Below are 18577 nucleotides of genomic sequence, written 5' to 3' on the forward strand. Positions count from 1 at the left end.
AGGCCCAGAGAACACAGGAGCGTGATGCTGGAGTAAGCACCTGCCTTGTGTGCAAGACATTTCATAGCCAGGGAGAGCGAGGCTCCAGAGGTAGAGTACCTTGTCTCAGGTAACGGAGCCAGTCGATAGTAGAGTGGGGACTCGGGCATCTGACCCAGGTGAGCCTAGGGTTTTTCCTCAGGTCAAAAGGTGCAGGCAGACAGGTGGGCAGATATCAGGCTGACCTCAGGGTTCTCCATGTCCCTAGATCCTTGTGTCTCCTGCTCTCCCCTCCCCAGTTTTATTGAAGGGCCATCCTTGTGATCAGTGCCTGCCCAGCCCCTCATCCTGCCTCTGCCTGCCATCTCCCAAGTGATGGGTATACCCAGGCCTGGTATCGTCCATCTCACCTGTTGATGCCTTTTAGAAGCCAAAAGCCTAACCCGGCCTGGAGGAAAGAGCACCTGCCTTGGGAACAGATTGACCAGGGTTCAAATCCTGATCCTGCTGCAGCTGAGTGACCTTGTCAAGTCGCATCAACTCTAACCAAGCTTTGTTTCCCCTTCCATCACAGAGGCATTGTGACAGGACCCACCACATGAGGCTGCCATGAGAGTGATGAGGCTCCTCCTGAGCTCGTCCTTGTCTGGGGGTAACGCATGCCACTGAAGGCCCCTTGATCTCACAGTTGCCATTTGAGGCAGTGTGTGACCTACCATCTCCGTGATTGAAGGTTGGGTCAAAGTCCGCAAGGGCGTCATCACCACTGCCAGCTGGGACCGCTGTCAACAGCGCCCATCCCACGGCTCTGCTCTGCCAGGCACGGAGCCTGGCATGCAGCAGGTACTCCATGCTTAACACTGAATTGAAGCCTAGATAGCCCATCTGGGTATTCCGGGCCCACTCTCCAGCTTGTGACTGAAATCTGATGTCACTGTGTTTCCTAAGGCTGATCATTTTTGCAAAAGCTTAATCCCATCTCATGCTTTTTGGGGCTGCTCCCCACCAGCCTGCATGCTCATCTCCTTCTTTCTTATCTTGGGATGAAATGGAAAAAGCTTGAGTGAACTTTGGTATTCCCATTGTCTTGCTTTGAATCCAGACTTTGGCCTACTCTTCTGAGTACGAAGAATTTGATAGACTATTACATGACTTCTTATCTGTAAACTGAAATAACCGTCAGAAACAATAACTCTCTTCTCAAATACGCAGGCACCATGCTGTCCTGTGAGCAGAATCCCCTTCAATCTGTTGCGACAGGTGTCACTGTCGTCTTCCATTTACAGATGAAGTTCATTTCACAGGCCCAGTGAGTTCAAGCATGTGGTGTGCGCAGCATGTTTTCTCTCTGGAATTCTTGTCTCTGCTCAACTTATGGGAGAAAAAAGGAACACGGGCCTTGGAGGTAAGAAGATCCATGTTCAAACCCAGACCCCAGCACTTCTGAACTGTGTGACCTTGGGCAGCTTCCCCAAGTCTTCATCAGTAAGTGGAGGAAATAACGGACCACCTCCCGGTGGCTATTGGGAGGAAAACCTGGACAGTCCCATCCCAAAGGAGCCCATGACTCTCCCTTTCCCCAGAACGTGCGTGGCCCTCGGGGACCACATTGTCAGTCGTGGTTTTCCCACCTGCCTCTCCTTCCCCATGGCGGCCTCCCTGACAGGCCCCACCTTTGAACCTGCAGCTGCGACACATCTGATCTTCGAATCCCCCATCCCCGCTCTCTCCACCAGGCAAGCTCAGCCTCCCTGGCCTGGCCCCAAGAGACAAGGGCCAAGCCTGTAGTGTTTAGAGGATCCTGTGTCTGTGGCCTCCTTCCCTTCTCTGTCTTCCTGCTCTGCCAGCCAGGAACCATCACGTGTCATTCTTTCCCTGGGAACAAGGTGCAACTTCCCCATCTGCCTAGTCTGACTCAGGTTCATATTTCAACCCCGTTCTTTCTAATCTCTTCACCAATCCATCATGCCACAGAGGCACACCCCTGCCACTGCCCCCAGTCAGCCAGCATGTGTTGACGTTTCTCAGGGCAATGCCTTCTTGAGGGACATGGGACGTGACTGTCAGGCCAGCCTGGACTCCGGTCCCTGTGTGGGAGCCTCGAACATGGAGACAAAGTGGGTGACAGTTTGCCTCTGTGTGCTTCGGGGCTGCTCCTCCCTCCACAATGGATTCCCTGCCCAGTGCCCACTGCCACAGTCCTCCACGCCCCCAGACTGGCCGTTTCCCAGTGGCATCTGTCACAGTTGACCACGCCATCTTTCTTGGAATAAAGCATCTTCTTGACTTGGCTTCTAGGACACACGCTCTTCACTTTTTCTACCAATTTCACTGGCCCATCTTCTCAGTTTCCTTGGCTGTTTTTTCCTTCTCTTCTCGACCTCTAGAGCTTAGAATCCCCGGAGGCTCCAGAGCTCAGTCCTTGGATTACTGTCCTCTGCCTATAATCACCCCCGTGGGGATCTTCTCCAATCTTAAGGACTTTAATGCCATAAGTACCGTAGCCTGACCTCTCCCCTCAGCTCCAGACTCATTTTCCTACCTCCTCAGCATCTCCCAGAACAGGTGAGGGTACTATCATTCATCAGGTTGCTCAGGCCAAAAGTCTAGGGATCATCCTTGATGCCTGTCTCTGCTTTATTTACCAAATTCAATTCATTAACCAATCCAGCTGATTCTATCTTTGAAATGTTTCTGGACCGCAACCATGTCTCACCATCTCCATTGCTAATGCCAAAGTCCAAACTATCATCTTTGATCATTGGTCTCATGGATTATCGCAAGTGCTTTGTATTAGGATTCTCCAGAGAAACAGAACCAATTCTGTTAAATATTTATATATATTCTATTCTCTCTTCTTATCTATCTTCTATCTCTGCTTAGTTGCTTCACCATGCCTGACTCTCTTGCGACCCCCATGGACTGTAGCCTGCCAGGCTCCTCTGTGCATTGGATTTTCCAGGCAAGAATAGTGGAGTGGGTTGCCATTTCCTTCTCCATCTTCTATCTCTACCTGTCTAGGTTTTATTTACTTTTTAAAATTTTCATTGCAGAATGGTTGATTTGCAATGTTGTGTTAGTTTCAGGTGTACAACAAAATGAGTCAGTTGTACATACACATATATCTACCCTTTTTTAGATTCTTTCCCCATAAAGGTTATTACAGAGTATTGAATAGAGTTACCTGTACTATACAGACTTCCCTGATGGCTCATCTTGGAAAGACTCCGCCTGCAATGTAGGAGACCTGGGTTCAATCCCTGGGTTGCGAAGATCCCCTGGAGAAGAAAATGGCTACCCACTCCAGTATTCTGGCCTGGAGAATTCCATGGACTGTATAGTCCATGGAGTTGCAAAGAGTCAGACACGACTGAATGACTTTCATGCAGGTTCTTATTAGTTATCTATTTTATATGTAGTAATGTGTATACATTGGACTTCCCTGGTGACTCAGCAGTAAAGAACTCGCCCATCAATGCAGGAGACATAAGAGACTCGGGTTAGATCCCTGAGTTGGGAAGATCCCCTGGAGAAGAAAATGGCAACCCACTCCAGTACTCTTGCCTAAGAAATCCCACAGAAGAAGGGCCTGGTGGGCTACAGTCCATGGGGTTGCAAAGAGTCAGAAACAACTTAGCAACTAAACAGCAACAACAATGTGTATATGTCAGTCCCAATTTCCCAATTTATCCCTCCCTCCCTTTTACCCCCTGGTAACCTAGATAGCATATTAAAACGCAGGGACATTACTTTGCCAACAAAGGTCCGTCTAGTCAGGGCTATGGTTTTCCCAGTGGTCATGTATGGATCTGAGAGTTGGACTATAAAGAAAGCTGAGCACAGAAGAATTGATGCGTTTGAACTGTGGTGTTGGAGAAGACTCTTGAGAGTCCCTTGGACTGCAAGGAGATCCAACCGGTCCATCCTAAAGGAGATCAGTCCTGGGTGTTCATTTGGAAGGACTGATGCTGAAGCTGAAACTCCAATACTTTGGCCACCTCATGCGAAGAGTTGACTCATTGGAAAGGACCCTGATGCTGGGAGGGATTGGGGGCAGGAGGAGAAGGGGACGACAGAGGATGAGATGGCTGGATGGCATCACCGACTCTATGGACATAAGTTTGAGTAAGCTCCGGGAGCTGGTGATGGACAGGGAGGCCTGGCGTGCTGCGATTCATGGGGTCGCAAAGAGTCGGACACGACTGAGCGACTAAACTGAACTGAACCATAAGTTTGTTTTCTACTCCTGCAACCCTGTTTCTGTTTTGTAGGAAAACTGTGTAGATTTGTTTTAAAAGATTGGCTCAACTTGCCAGCTGAGGCTGGCAAGTTTGAAATCTGTAGGGCCGGTTGGCAGCTGGAAATTCAGATGCAGTTGTGAGTCTAAATTTTGAAGGTCAAGCCAGCAGGTGGAAAATTCAGGCAGGGTTTCCAGGTTGCAATCCTGAGGCAGGATTCCTTCTTCTTTTTCGGGAAAACTCAGTCTCTCTAAGCTCTTCAGCTGATTAGATGAAGCCCACGCACATTATTCACTTGAACTCTACTGACTGTAAACATTAATCACATCTGACAAAAATATCTTCACACCAACATCTAGAGTGATGGTTGACCAAACATCTGGGCGCCACAACCTGGCCAAGAGCTCTCAAAACAGTTTTCTTTCCTGTCTTCAGGCCTCCTTGCAGCAGCTGCAGTGATCCTGTTGAAATCTAAGTCAGACCACGTCTCTCCCCTGCTCATTGAGCCCACTAGTGATTTTCCACTTTACTCAAGGTAAAATTCAAAGGCTTCCCCTGGCCCTGAAGGTCCCTTTGGCCCCCTTCACATCTCTGAACTTATTGCAAAATTCTGCCCTTCACCCTCTGGGTTCCAGCCACACTAGCTTCCTTGCTGTCACCCAAACATGTTAAAGGTAGCTTACCTTGGAAATCTGCTCTTCACCCACACACTTATATGACTCACCTGTCACTTCCTCCATGTCTGCTCAAATGCCACTTCCCCAAAGAGATCCCTCCTGACCATCTTACCTCAGAAAGCCTCCCCATCACTCTGGGTCCCCTTACTTTTTTGTAGCACCTGTCATATATGAACATTTCATTTCTTGCATTTCTCTTGCCACTAGAAAGGAATTTGTCTGTTTTCCCCAAACAATATCTGGCACATGAAAGTGAAAGTGAAAGTCACTCAGTCATGTCTGACTCTTTGCCACCCCATACAGTCCATGGAATTTTCCAGGCCAGAATACTGGACTGGGTGGCCGTTCCCTTCACCAGGGGATCTTCCCAACCCAGGGATCGAACCCAGGTCTCCTGCATGGCAGGCAGATTCTTTACCAGCTGAGCCACAAGGGAAGCCCAAGAAAACTGGAGTGGGTAGCCTATCCCTTCTCCAGCAGATCTTTCAGACCCAGGAATTGAACCGGGGTCTCCTGCATTTCAGGCAGATTCTTTACCAACTGAGCTGTCAGGGAAGTCTATAATTGGCACATATCTGGTACATAATTGGTGCTTAATAAATACCTAATAAGTTGAATAAATGAATAGGATTCAAAGATTAACTCCACCAACCACTAAATGTTTGGCCTTGGAAAATGTCCTACTTCTCTGATCCCCATTCATCTTGTTAGCATCTTCCTGTCATATACAAGGGGCCTGGTGACTGTTCAAAAAATGTGAAAACATTGTGAACTAGTGTTCTTAGCTGTGAAATCATTTATCAAGAAACTAAATCCTTTTTGTGTCATATGTGCACTGCAAATTCTAGGGCATATAATAATTCAATCAGTACATAGTTACTGGTGGCCTATTATGTTCCAAGCACTATTCTAGGCACAATGGATACAGTCACCAACAAACCAGACTAAGCTACGGTCCACAGAGCAGTGCCAGTTGCTTGGATGGGGGCTCAGAATGGAGATGACGAGAACAGGTTGGATTCTAGATATTCATTGAAGTCAGAACCCACAGGATTTTCTGTTCTTTTGAATGTGAAGGGTGAATGAAGAGAGGAGTCAAGGACGGTTCTAAGATTGACCCACATCAAATGGGGCTGCCACTCACCGAGATGGGAAGGAGGGATGAGCAGGTCAGTGAGGGTCTGGAGAGTTCAGTTTGAACATACTAAGTATGAAATGCCTATTTGACCTCTGAGTAGAGATGTGGGCCACTGATGTGCACGCTGTGGTCATCAGGGAGGATCTGATTCTTAGAGTCTTGGAACTGGACTGAGAGAGGAACTGGAGGGAGAAGAGGCCAGGTCCCAGGGCTGAGCTGTGGCAGGGTCCTGCGGCATTTGGAGGTAAAGCAGAGCATGAGGAACCAGCAAAGCAGAGGGAGAAGGAGCCCCCAAAGACAGCCCAGTCTTCAAAGCCAAACAAAGAAGTGTTTCAGGAACAAGAGCCTGCTCCGTGGGGTCAAGTGCTGGGTTAGCTCTGGTAAGATGAAGACAAAACTGCCACTGGATTTGACAACATGGAAGTGGCTTCCAACACGGAAGTGGAATGGATCCTTGACAGGGTCAAGTTCAGGAAAGTGGTGGACGTAAACCTGATTGGAGTGGGATCGAGAGAGGAGAGGAGGACAGGAAGTGGACCCAGTGAGAATGGAGGTCTGGTTCTAGAGCCAGAGTTCTTTTTTTTTTTTTGGTGCACCGTTCCTGGAAGTACTGCAATACCAGGTCGATGCGTGGAGTGGACGGAGCAAGCTCCTATTCCAACTCCCAGCTCCAAAAATCCATTTAATATATTGTCCTCGGATAGAGGACGTATCAGATATTAAACTGATAAGAACAGATACTACACTTGATCTTAGCCAAAAGGCCGAGAAGCGATAGAGCCAGAGTTCTTAATGCTGACCTAAAATTAAAGCGTGAAACGGAGAGATGACAAATTTAATGAAAAATCAGTGTATTGGGTCTAGCAGAAGATCTTGTATGGTGAATTGTTTAAACCGAGGTGTGGTGGTTTTCCAGCAGTTTCCCAAATGAAATGTTGGCTTTTTCCTGAAGAATTAGGTGACATAGTGAGTGGCTTCATTTTTCACTCTGGTCAATAGAAGACTCAGAGTAAGTTTGTACCCCAACATTAGTAATGACATTGAAGCTCATTCAACCAGCGGCTTCCCTTTTGATCTATTTATCTATTTCCCCAGTCTACCCATATTGTACTGATCTTGCCACAGCACCCCCTCCCCTTCTCCACCTCTTCCCCACCTCCACACACACAGCCCTTTAAGTCTTTTTGTACTCTCCGCAGCTTCATTGTCTAGATGGACTGGGGGTTGGGTAATGGTTTTAAAAATGCAAATAAGTGGATCAGGGCTGCCCCCTGGTGACAGTCAAGGAACACTGCAGGCAGAGGAAGCGGACTGTCCTTGTTCCTTAGGGCATCATTCTCTCAGCCACCCCTTGAGAGGCAAAGGGTGAGGAAACAGACTCTGATTTGAAGGGCAGTGGAAAGCCCCAGTCGGCGTGTCTATACCTGGCTGTGAGGGGTGTCTTGCAAACATGATTATGACAGTCTACAGAAGGGGAAGCCTGTGAGGTCATCAGGAAAAAGTCCCTGCTTGCTAGCTGGTTTCTGAGTTCTGTGGTCTCTAGATAGTGGATGCTGAGGTGAACAAGAGGGCTGCAGTGGGGCGGAGAGGGAGGAGAAAGTTTGGGCCACAGGGAGGACCCAGTACTGACAGCAGGGCTTGGGGGCAGCCAAGGGGCAGCCCGAGGCAGCAAGAGAACCATAGCGAAGCGGGGGACCCTGGGCCTCCAGGGTCTGGTGCTGCCTGAGCTGCAGACAGAAGCTGGCTCAGACAGAAGACTTGGGTCTTGCCCTCTTGGGAGGGGACAGTGTGCTTCTGACCTTGGCCTCTGCCAGCATCTCTGCCTTTCTTCCCTTGGGGTCAAAGGTGTGTGCGAGCATGTGTGTGCATGTCTGCCAGCTCTGAGCATGTGTATATGTGGGTGCTGTTTGTGTCTAGAGGGGAGCATGAGTGTGCACGTGTGGTAGGTGAGTGTGCATGTACATGTGCATGCGTGTGTGAGAGCATATGATCATGAGTAGGTTGTGCAGGCATCTGCATGTTGGTGTGGGTACATGTGCAGATGTAAGCGTGTAGGCATATGTGTGTGAGCATGCATGTGTGCTTATGTCTGTGTGTAAGTGGGGGTGTCCAAGTGTGTCCCAGGTGCTGGAAGGGAGGCCTCTGTTGCTTGGATGTGTACAGGGGCCGGGTGGTGGCCAGAATCCCATCTGAGGCAGGACTGGGCCCGGGGGTGGGGGTTCAGGGGTGGAGGGTGGAGGCCGGGGCTGGGGGGGGAGCCTTCACACAGCTGCATGGAAGCTGGGGGACTAATGGAGGACCCGGGAAGGTGTCCAGCCCAGGGCAGCCAGATCAGACTGTTCTCGCTTCTTCACCTCCCCCAGCTCCCTCCAGCAGAAGCCCAGGTGTTGTGGCTTTGAAGTCGGGTAGAGCCGAGGTCACACGGCTGTGGACTCCTGGGCAAATGCTTCACTTCACTGAAGGCTAGTTCTCTCGATAGTGAGATGGAAACAGCACAGCTTGGTGACAGAAGTGGGGTGATGAGGGTGTAGAAAGGCCAACGAGTGTTCACTGGGGGCTGACGATGAGCCAGCCCTGATCTAAGGGTCTTACAAGTACAAACATGTGGCTTTCTCATACAACCTTTGGTGGTAGAAAACTCTCCTTTTACAGAGAACACAAAGGCACAGAGAGGCTTATTAACTTTCTTGAGAACACACAGCTTGTATGTGGCAGAGTTCCTGAGCTGGTGTCATAAGTATTATACTGACCTGTATGAGCGGTGTGTGGATATGAGGCATCCCTCAAAGTGCTGGGCACATTGTAGACCCTCGATAGCTGTTTCCTCGTCCCCTCTACCCTCTGTCCCTCCTAAGAGTTCAGGGCAACAATTAAAGGAAATAGTCTTCTTCATGAATGCTACCTCACAGAAGTTCTGGGAGCTGTGGAATCCTGATGTATCAAAGAAATGACCCAGATGTTGGTTCATGTAACCCCACCACCAGCAAGGTGATAATAGCAACATATTGTTATATATGCTGGTATGTAATGGTTAGCTGTAGTCTTTCATTCAATTGACACTTATTGAGCTTCAGTTCTTTGCTGGGCATCAGGGCTCAGAAATAAGCCAGGGCTGCAGTTGGGGGTTCAGAAATAACGGGCTCCTCAGTTGGCTCAGACAGTAAAGAATCTGCCTACAATGTGGAAGACTTGGGTTTGAGCCCTGGGTTGGGAAGATCCCCTCCTAGAGAAAGGGCTGGCTACCTACTCCAGTATTCTAGCCTGCAGAATTCCATGGTCAGAGGAGCCTGGCAGGCTACAGTCCACGGGGTTGCAAAGAGTCTGACACAACTGAATGACTAACACTTTCACTTTCACACTTTCAGGGCTCAGAAATGGATAAGATGGTCCCCGATCTCAAAAGGCTCATCATGGTTGATGAGGACAGGTGAGGTCAATACTGTGGGGCAAATGTGGGGAGTGGGGAGGCTCAGGAGGTGGCAGGAACCCCGGGAAGGAACCACCCACTTCCGACGAGGAAGTGGGGGAGCTATCAGCCCCCTCCAGCCCTTTGTTCACATCTCAGGCCTGGGATGCTTCCCCAGTCCTCTCCCATGTCCGGCCTAGCACCCTTCTTCCAGGAAGCCAGCCCAGACCATGTCCTTCCTCTTCTTCTTGGGAACTCCCACAGTCCTTGTGCCCCCTCCATGGAATCTAGCTTCTGCTACCTTGTTTCCGGTTTGGGTGCGAGGGACCCATCTCCGCAGACAGACAGCATCCTCTCCAGGGCTCAGCCTTCATCTCACATTCCTCAGAGACCCTGTGCTCAGGTGGCCCCACACAAGCTCGGGGCACATCATTTTTGGTTCTTTGTTTGCAGCACCAGGGTTGAGCTGCTGAGGAAATCCTAACTGCTGAGTCAGGGGCCCCCGCTTTGCCAAGCAGGACTGAGTTTCATTAAGTGAGGATGAAATACAAATTCCCCGCAGCATTCATGGGATTGATGTCCAAGGCACAGCTGCCATTTATGTTTTGAAATTTGCAGTTGGGGATCATTGTGAAACTTGATTGCTCTGTCTTGGGGACTTCTTAAAGTCCAACTCTCACAATAAGGCCAATCAGACTTCACCATCAAATGTCAAATAGGAGCTAATGAACCATTCACGGGCTGGGGAGAGAAATCAGGCAATCTCTTATTTCAGGATTATCCCTTCCAAATATTGAATCTGAACTGTAAGCAGAATTTGCTATAATTGCCTCCCCCTCCTCGCGGGTATGGGGGATCATTGGCATTCGCTTTGTGTCTCAGCTTTCTGGAGAGAGGCTTGACAAGCCGACCCGCTGCTGTCTGGAGGCACGTGCTCCTGGGGGCACCGTTTAGAGAGGGAGTGGGCAAGGCATGCTGGGAGTCTTTGGCTCCCTTGGCTGAGTCGGTGGAGCCTGATGTTGGCTGGGTGTCCCAAGTGCCTCTTTGTAGGAGAGAGTGGTCTCCGGCAAGAGAGGAGGACACCCTCACATCGGTTCCCCTGGGAGCCTGGCTATGGCTGCAGGAAGGTCACTCCAGCTCAGGGACAAAGGAATGTGTCCGTTGCCCTGGAATCTGCAAAGGCTACCTGCTTGGCTGCCACCCCTGTAGGCTGATGCCCAAATACATATGTTGCTCTCTGATGCCCCTTTGAAACATGTGGCTGGTTGACTTGGGTTATAATAGAGGGTTGCCATCACTTTGACCTGGGACAGTGCTGTGATACAGGTGGTGTTTCTTTTCCTCTTGATTCCTTTTTTAATGGAGGGTAGCAGAGTGGTGAGCCACTCCCTGTGGCAGAGGTGGTGGACTGTCCATCACAGTGTCCTCTTCCCTGTCGAACTGCACAGTCCTGGCTGGAAAGCAGCTATCTGGCCAGTGATGTGCAATTAGGCTTAGTCACATAACTGGCTTTCATCACTAAAATGTGAGAGGAGGCAATGTGGGCTACTTACAGGTTCAAGGATCTTAAGAGGCAGTGCACCTTGTCCACCCTGATTTCCCTCTTTTACTAAGTGGTGTTTCAGGTGATGACAAGGCTCAATGGGATGAGCTCATGGATGGGAGGAGCCAGAGCCCCTGAATCACCTACGTTCAGGCTAGGCACCAGTAAGTGGAGTGCATTTAATGGTTCATTCCTCCCCGTAGCTATTGTCATGTGAACTTAGAGCAACCCCTGTAAAGGTGGGGTGTATTGGTTAAATCAATGGCCTCACAGCTTGTGGGATCTTAGTTCAGCAACCAGTATCAGACCTGGGACCATAACAGTGAAAGCACAGGGTCCTAACCACTCTGGGAATCCCCTCATTATTTTCTTGAATCAGGTTTGCCACAAAATTAAGAGGAGATTTCCCCTGGCCCCACATGGGCATAGCCTGTCCCATGAACATTGACACATCCTGATCACCCGAAGTCCATAGTTTACCTTAGGGTTCACTCTTGGTGTTGTGTATTCTGTGGGTTTGGACAAATGTATGACATCCATCCATCATTATGATACTGTACAGAGTGTCTTCACTGAATTATTTTGCTTTTCTTTCTTTTTTTAACCCCATCATGCCATGCTTGTGTGCTAAGTTGCTTCAGCTGTGTTTGACTCTTTGTAACCCCATGGACTGTAGCCCGCCAGGCTCCTCTGTCCACGGGATTTCCCAGGCAAGAATACTAGAGCGGGTTACCATTTTCTCCTCCAGGTGATCTTCCCAACCCAGGGATCAAACCAGCATCTCTTATGTCACTTACATTGGCAGGCAGGCAGGCTCTGAATCACTAGCGCCACCTGAGAAGCCCCATTCATGCCGTGAATTCTTAGGAAATGGGTTCCTAAGTGGCTCAGGCTTCTCTCCATGGGTCTCACAAAGCCTGCCTCTCTGGTTGGAGCAGGCTGGCACTTCCACTAAACCCAGCACCTTTCTCCTTGTCTCCTTTCTATCCTCGCTCTTAGCGTGCTTACTACATTCAACACATTCACTTCTTCTCTTGGCAAGTATCTTGTCCTCCACCTGTTTGTTTATAACAATGTCAGCAACACGCAGGCCCATGTCATAGACTCCTCCAGTTTTGCTGTGGCAATACTTACAGGGCATTCCCTTTGGAACAGTGCTGTTCCTGGATGTCGACAACATCACCTTCTTTGTAGATTCACGTGTACGTGGCCTAAGGAAAAGCTTCCTGTTTTCTAAAAGGCCTGGAGAACATTTAGTGGTTGCCTCTCCTCTTTCCCTTCATTACTGGAAGATGGTGGTTCCGGCTAAAAGGCCATAAATGCTTTTTGAATAAATGAATAAAAAAAAGAAAGTCTTGAAAATAGTATTGGGAAAAAAAGATCAGAACATATAGGCTAAAACAGCTGTTCAACAAGGCTCTACTGTACAGCGCAGGGAACCGTATTCAATATCCTCCGATAAACCGTAATGAAAAAGAATATGAAAAACAATATACATATTTGCATAACTGAATCATTTTTCCATACAGCAGAAATTAACACAACATTGTAAATCAACTCTACTTTAATAAAATACATTGAAAAAAAAAGAAGCGGCTGTTTAAATCCTGAGATGGCTCCTGGTCCACATATGGCTTAAATCAGCACCGTTCTCACGGTGTTTCACTGCAGCTTATGTGGACCTCAGTGGCACCCCAGCTTGGTCCCTGCCTTCCTTCCCTTGAAGACTTACTGCTCTCTGAAGAAGGGGTACACGAATGACAGTGTTGCCTAAAATTTTCAAGCATCGTTGATTAGCACACCAGTCCGAAGTGGTACGCTTGAAGGGGCAGTGTTCTTCGATACAGCTTTTGGCCTGTTTATTTAAAAATGCACCATGTTACTGAAGCATACATTGTCCCAGGTCCTCTTCCACCATGATTTGGAAGAAGACTTGGCAGCAAATCTGGATGATGGAATCCTTCTGGAAATTGTTGTCATCATATCGTCTGCAGCGGGGGCTGGGCACGTACTCTGAGCAGGCAATGGCGAGCCCTTTAATCCTCTCAACTCCTCTGTGAGGGCTCACTCCCACTTTGTTGTTGTTTAGTCTCTTAGTCGTGTCCGACTCTTTGCGACCCCATGGACTGTAGCCCACCAGGCTCCTCTATCCATGGGATTCTTCAGGCAAGAATACTGGAGTGAGTTGCCATGCCCTCCTCCAGGGAATCTTCCTGACTCAGGGATTGAACCCACATTTCCTGCATTGCAGGTGGGTTCTTTACTGCTGAGCCACCTGGGAAGCCCCACACCCACTTTAGAGATGGAGAAACCGAGGCTCTGGGAGATAAAGTCAGGTGCCAAGCTGGTATAGCAGGAACTGGTACAGCCAGGATCCAACTCCAGAGTATCATGTGGGGCAGGTATGGTATCTTCTGTGGGCCACAGGTGTCTTATTGAAAAGGTTGGGCAGATGCTGCACCAGAAACCCTACTCATTGACACCCCATTGTTCCAGAAACATTGGTTGAGTGTCTTCCCTGTGTGAGGAGGTTGCAGGGAGGTAGGCAAGGTGTCTAACAGTTGAAGCTGGAGAAGTGAAAGGCCTCCTGGGAAGCTGGGGCCTTCCTCTCACCTGAGCAGGGCCAAGTGGCTGACCTGGTGACCCCCAAAGTTCCTTCCTTCCTGAACCTATGGGCCTATGTCTGACTTGTATCCAAGTGACCCTTCATTTCAGTTCAGTTCAGTCGCTCAGTCATGTCCGACTCTTTGTGACCCCATGGACTGCAGCACGCCAGGCCTCCCTGTCCATCACCAACTCTCAGAGTTTACTCAAACTCATGTCCATTGCATCAGTGATGCCATCCAACCATCTCATCCTCTGTCGTCCCCTTCTCCTCCTGTCTTCAATCTTTCCCAGCATCAGGGTCTATTCAAATGAGTCAGTTCTTCGCATCAGTTCGCTAACGTATTGGAGTTTCAGCTTCAGCATCAGTCCTTCCAATGAATATTCAGGACTGATTTCCTTTAGGATGGACTGGTTGGATCTCCTGGTAGTCCAAGGGACTCTCAAGAGTCTTCTCCAGCACCACAGTTCAGAAGCATCAATTCTTCAAGAGACCCTTCAAGCTGTGCCATTTCCGCTCTAGAAAGGAGTCATGTCTGGAAGGGGCACCCACAGGGGCAGGCTGCCCGCCCTGAAATGGTCCTGGAGCTGGTTTGCTGTCCCATAAGCAAGGTCAGCAGTGGAAGACCCACATGAGTTTAGGAACAGCCTGCTCTACTCCTAGGCAAGGAATCCTTTGGTTGATAGTGCAGGTTCGAGGCCCATCAGATCTGAGTTTGAATTTTAGCTTAGTTGTTCCCTAACGAGACTTGGTCCTCCTGTGTAAAATGGGGATAACAATTGTATCTCCTTCTCTGAGTTGTTATGATGGGTGAATGAGTAATGCGTTTAGTCCAAGACTGGCACAGAGATGAATATTTACCAAAACAACCAGAATTGTTCAGGTATTTTGCCCAAAGTGGTGTCTTTGGCCTTTGTGGAAATCCTTAGCATGAAGTAATAATCTTGATAACATTTGTTTGGCACAGACTAGGTGCCAGACACTGCTATAAGAGTTCTAGGTGTATTAAGTCATTTAATTCCTATGTCAGCTTCATGAAGTGAGTATTATTATTGTCTTCATTTCATAGATAAGGAAATCGAGGCACAAGAGGTCTGTCCTGGAAATCTCTGGGGAGGTTCCATAAGGCTGCTCAACAGAAGGGTGGTTTGGTTTGAGATGGAGAACCCATTCTTAACATCTAACAGAGCAGTCTTTTTAAAACTCTATTATGTTTAAAAAATATTTTTTTTGGCTGCAGCACACAGCATGTGGAATCTCAGTTCCCTAACCAGGGATCAAACCTGTGCCCTCTGTGTTGGACACCGGGAATCTTAACCACTGGACTGCCAGGGAAGTCCTAGCAAAACAGTCTTAATGAAATCCCCAATATCTGTGAGACCACCTCACAGTAAAGTGAGTATTTTTTTAAGTTACAAATGAAGAACCCTTGTCCTTTGAAAGACACTGTTAAGAGAATGAAAGACATGTAACAGACTGGGAGAAAATATTTGCAAATCCTATACATGTTAAAATATTTGAATCCAGATTAAATAAACAATTGTGAAAGGCCATAATAAGAAAACAGCTCAATTTTTTACAATGAACAAAAGATTTGAACAAATACTTCAACAAAGAAGATAAACAAATGGCAAGTAAGCGCATGAAAAAAAATGTTTAACATCAGTTGGCATGGTTTTAGTGCAAATTAGGACCACAGTGAGATATTACTTTACACCTCCTTAGAATAGCTAGAATTTAAAAGACTGACTACAATATAGTTGCAAGGTTGTGGAGCAACTGGAACTCTCAAACACTGCTGGGAGGAGTGTAAAATGGTACAATCCCTTTGGAAAACAGTTTGTCAATTTCTCAAAGAGCAAAATTCACACCTACCTTGTGATTCCAGCCACTGCTAGATAACTACACCTAGGTATTTATCCAAGAGAAAGGGAAAGACAAATCTATGGAAAGACTTGTATCTCAATGCTCACAGCAGCTTTAGTTGCAACAGCTCATCAAATGACGGATCAACAACTTTGGTACATGCATGCTATGGAATACTCTCCAGCAAATGCTATTCAATGTGGATGAATTTCAAAATAGTTAGGCTGAGTGAAAGAAGCCTGGTAAAAAACACAAGGAGATCTCTAAAGTCCCATTTATATAATTCCAGGGAATATAAATGAATCCATAATGACAGGAAGCAGGCAAGTGGTTGCCTGGGGGTGAGGGGAGAGAGGGGTGGATTCCCAAGCTGGGAAGACATATTCCCAAGACATAGGCCCATAGGCTCAAGAAGGAACTTTGGGGGCCACCAGGTCAGCTGCTTGGCCCTCCTCAGGTGAAAGGATTTCATTTCCTTAAAGAGGAAACTTTAAGGGAGGTGGACATATTTGCCATCTCAAGTCTGGGTGTGGTTTCACAGGTGTATATATTTGTCAAAACCTATCCAATTGTAAGCTTTAGCTATCTTCAGGTTTTAATGTTAATTATACCTCAATAAGGCTTCCCTGGTGGCTCAGCTGTTGAAGAATCTGCCTGCAATGTGGGAGATCCGGGTTCAATCCCTGGGTTGGGAAGATCCCCTGGAGGAAGGAACGGCTACCCACTCCAGTATTCTGGCCTGGAGAATTTCATGGACTGTATAGTCCGTGGGATCACAAAGAGTCAAACATGACTGAGTGACTTTCACTTTATACTTCAATAAAACTGTTGAAAGTGAGTTCTGAGTGTGATGAATAAGGGGTTGAAGAATTACTAGATACTCTGACTGACTCAACTCAGGGTCTGATGCTTTTAAGAAATTCCTTTTTTTTTTTTTTTCAATTTTTAATTAAAAAAATTTTTTGGCCATACCTGCGAGGCATGTGGGGATCCCCGAGCAGGGATCAAACCTGTGCCTCCTTGCATTGGTAGCACGAAGTCTTAACCACTGGACCACCAGGGAATTCCCTACGGAATTTTTCTTTTTTAATTAAATCTCCAATGAAGGGCAGGCCCTGTACTAGGCACTTTTACGTTGTTCTCTCAGGACCTGGTCAGAGCCTATGCCAGCCAGTGTCCCTCTAAGGGGTATGGGGTGGGGGTGGCTGCTCAGAGCTCACAAGGGGAAAGCTTGGGGAAATCCCATCAATTTCCAGCTTTCCACTTTCCAAATGTATAGTTTTGGCTCTTTTAGGTCTGGTACTTCCATTGAATTCGGCACTTTTCCCCTTGGCTCACTGCTATCCCTGTGGAGCTGTGTTCCTTAAACTTCCTCCTAGAATGATGGGAGGGAGAGGAAGGATTGGTGTGTTTCCAGGATGCTCTCAGTCAACAGCACCAGCCTACCAGCTCAGAGCTGAGTGAGGCGAGGAGGGCAGCGCCCTGGTGTCTTCTCTGCCCCAGGCTGCATGCTCATCCTTTTGAAACAGCCCTGGGGATGCTCTAGCATCTGTCTCATGCATATTCCAGCTGTCTCCTGAGGAGGCAGACTCGGCAGGCAGACCAGGAAAGGGAGGGACGGTGCATCTGTTCATGGTCTGGTGCTCTCGTTCTCCTTTCACAGACTCAAGTGAAGATTTCAAAAGATGCTCAGAGATGGTTTGCAATGGAAATCACTGCTGGATCCCACCCGCAGTGTCTTGGTGTGCGTGCGCACGCGTGTGTGTGTGTGTGTACACAAACCCAAAGCAAATGCAACTTGGTTCCCCACCTCCTCCCATGATGCAGGTCTGAAAGTCCCTCCTCTCCTGGTTTGGCAGTCTGCTGGGAAGGACTTGCTGGACTGTTGGAAAAGGCTGGCTAACCAGGGATGGAGGCTGTGAATCTCAAACAGGCACAGCTGTGAGTGTAGACAGCAGGAGGAACAGGCTCCGGAGGCAACGAGAGGATGACCAGTGAATAACACATGCACACGTCGCAGAGTCCTTCACCTCACCCCGGGTGCTACTGTCGTCTTTGACTGAATTGTTCTTTATTGTGAGGTGCTGCCCTCTGCCTTGTGGAATATTTGGCAGCATGCCTGGCCTCCACCCTAATATCCCACCTTGGGAAAGTCATGACAATCAGAACTGTCCCTGGCTGTCCCCTGGGGGAGAAATCACCCATGGCTGAGAGCCATGGGACTAGCCACTTTGGATCTCAGTTATACCACCTGCAAAATGGCCACACTTGACCTCCCTGAGGGCGGGAGATTGGACTAGATTTGCAACTGTCCAATGCAGCGGTCACAAGTCACATGTGGTTTGAATACTTGAATGTGGCTAGTTTGAGATGTGCTGCGCCTGTGAAGCACAGGCTGAATTTTTAAGATTTAGGGCTTTCTCAGGTGGTGCTAGTGGAGCTAGTAGAAAAGAACCTGCCTGCCAATGCAAGAGACATAAAAGACACAGGTTTGATCCCTGGGTCAGGAAGATCCCCTGGAGGAGGGCATGGCAACCTACTCCAGTATTCCTGCCTGGAGAATCCCATAGATAGAGGAGCCTGGCGGGCTACAATCCATAGGGTCACACAGAACTGGACACGACTAAGGCAGCTTAGCACAATAGCATGAGTAGGACAAAAATGAGGTAACATATCTCACTGATTTTTGTGTTGCTTACATGTTCAAACAATAATATTTTGGACATATTGTGCAAAATACAATATATTATTAAAATTAACTTCACCAGTTCCTTTTTACTTTTTAAAATGTGTCTCTGAGAAAATCTGAAACAACTCACGCTCCTCCCACCATTTCTATTAGACAGTGTTAGCATGGAGAAGCTGTTTAGTCACTAAGTCGAGTCCAACTCCTTTGCAGCCCCAGGGACTGCAGCCCACCAGGCTCCTCTGTCCAGGCAAGAATACTGGAGTGTGTTGCCCTTTCCTTCTTCAGTGGATCTTTGCTGCTGAAGGATCGAACCCACATCTCCTGCACTGGCAGGCAGATTCTTTACCACTGAGCCACCAGGGAAGCCCCAGTGTGGAGAAGGGACAAATGTTAATTAAGGAATCACTCAGCTGGCGCGAGGGTGCACTGATGAGGA

At 48.2% G+C, this 18577-nt stretch overlaps 1 non-coding gene across 1 annotated transcript; it reads right to left on the reverse strand.

The window, feature by feature from the left end:
* Positions 1-6617: 6617 nt before the first annotated feature.
* On the reverse strand, positions 6618-6808 carry LOC133041896 (U2 spliceosomal RNA). The gene has a single exon (XR_009689443.1). It is a non-coding gene; the product is annotated as a U2 spliceosomal RNA (small nuclear RNA).
* Positions 6809-18577: the final 11769 nt, after the last annotated feature.

This window comes from Dama dama, chromosome 20 (genome assembly GCF_033118175.1).
Source record: "Dama dama isolate Ldn47 chromosome 20, ASM3311817v1, whole genome shotgun sequence".
Taxonomy (NCBI): Eukaryota; Metazoa; Chordata; class Mammalia; order Artiodactyla; family Cervidae; genus Dama; species Dama dama.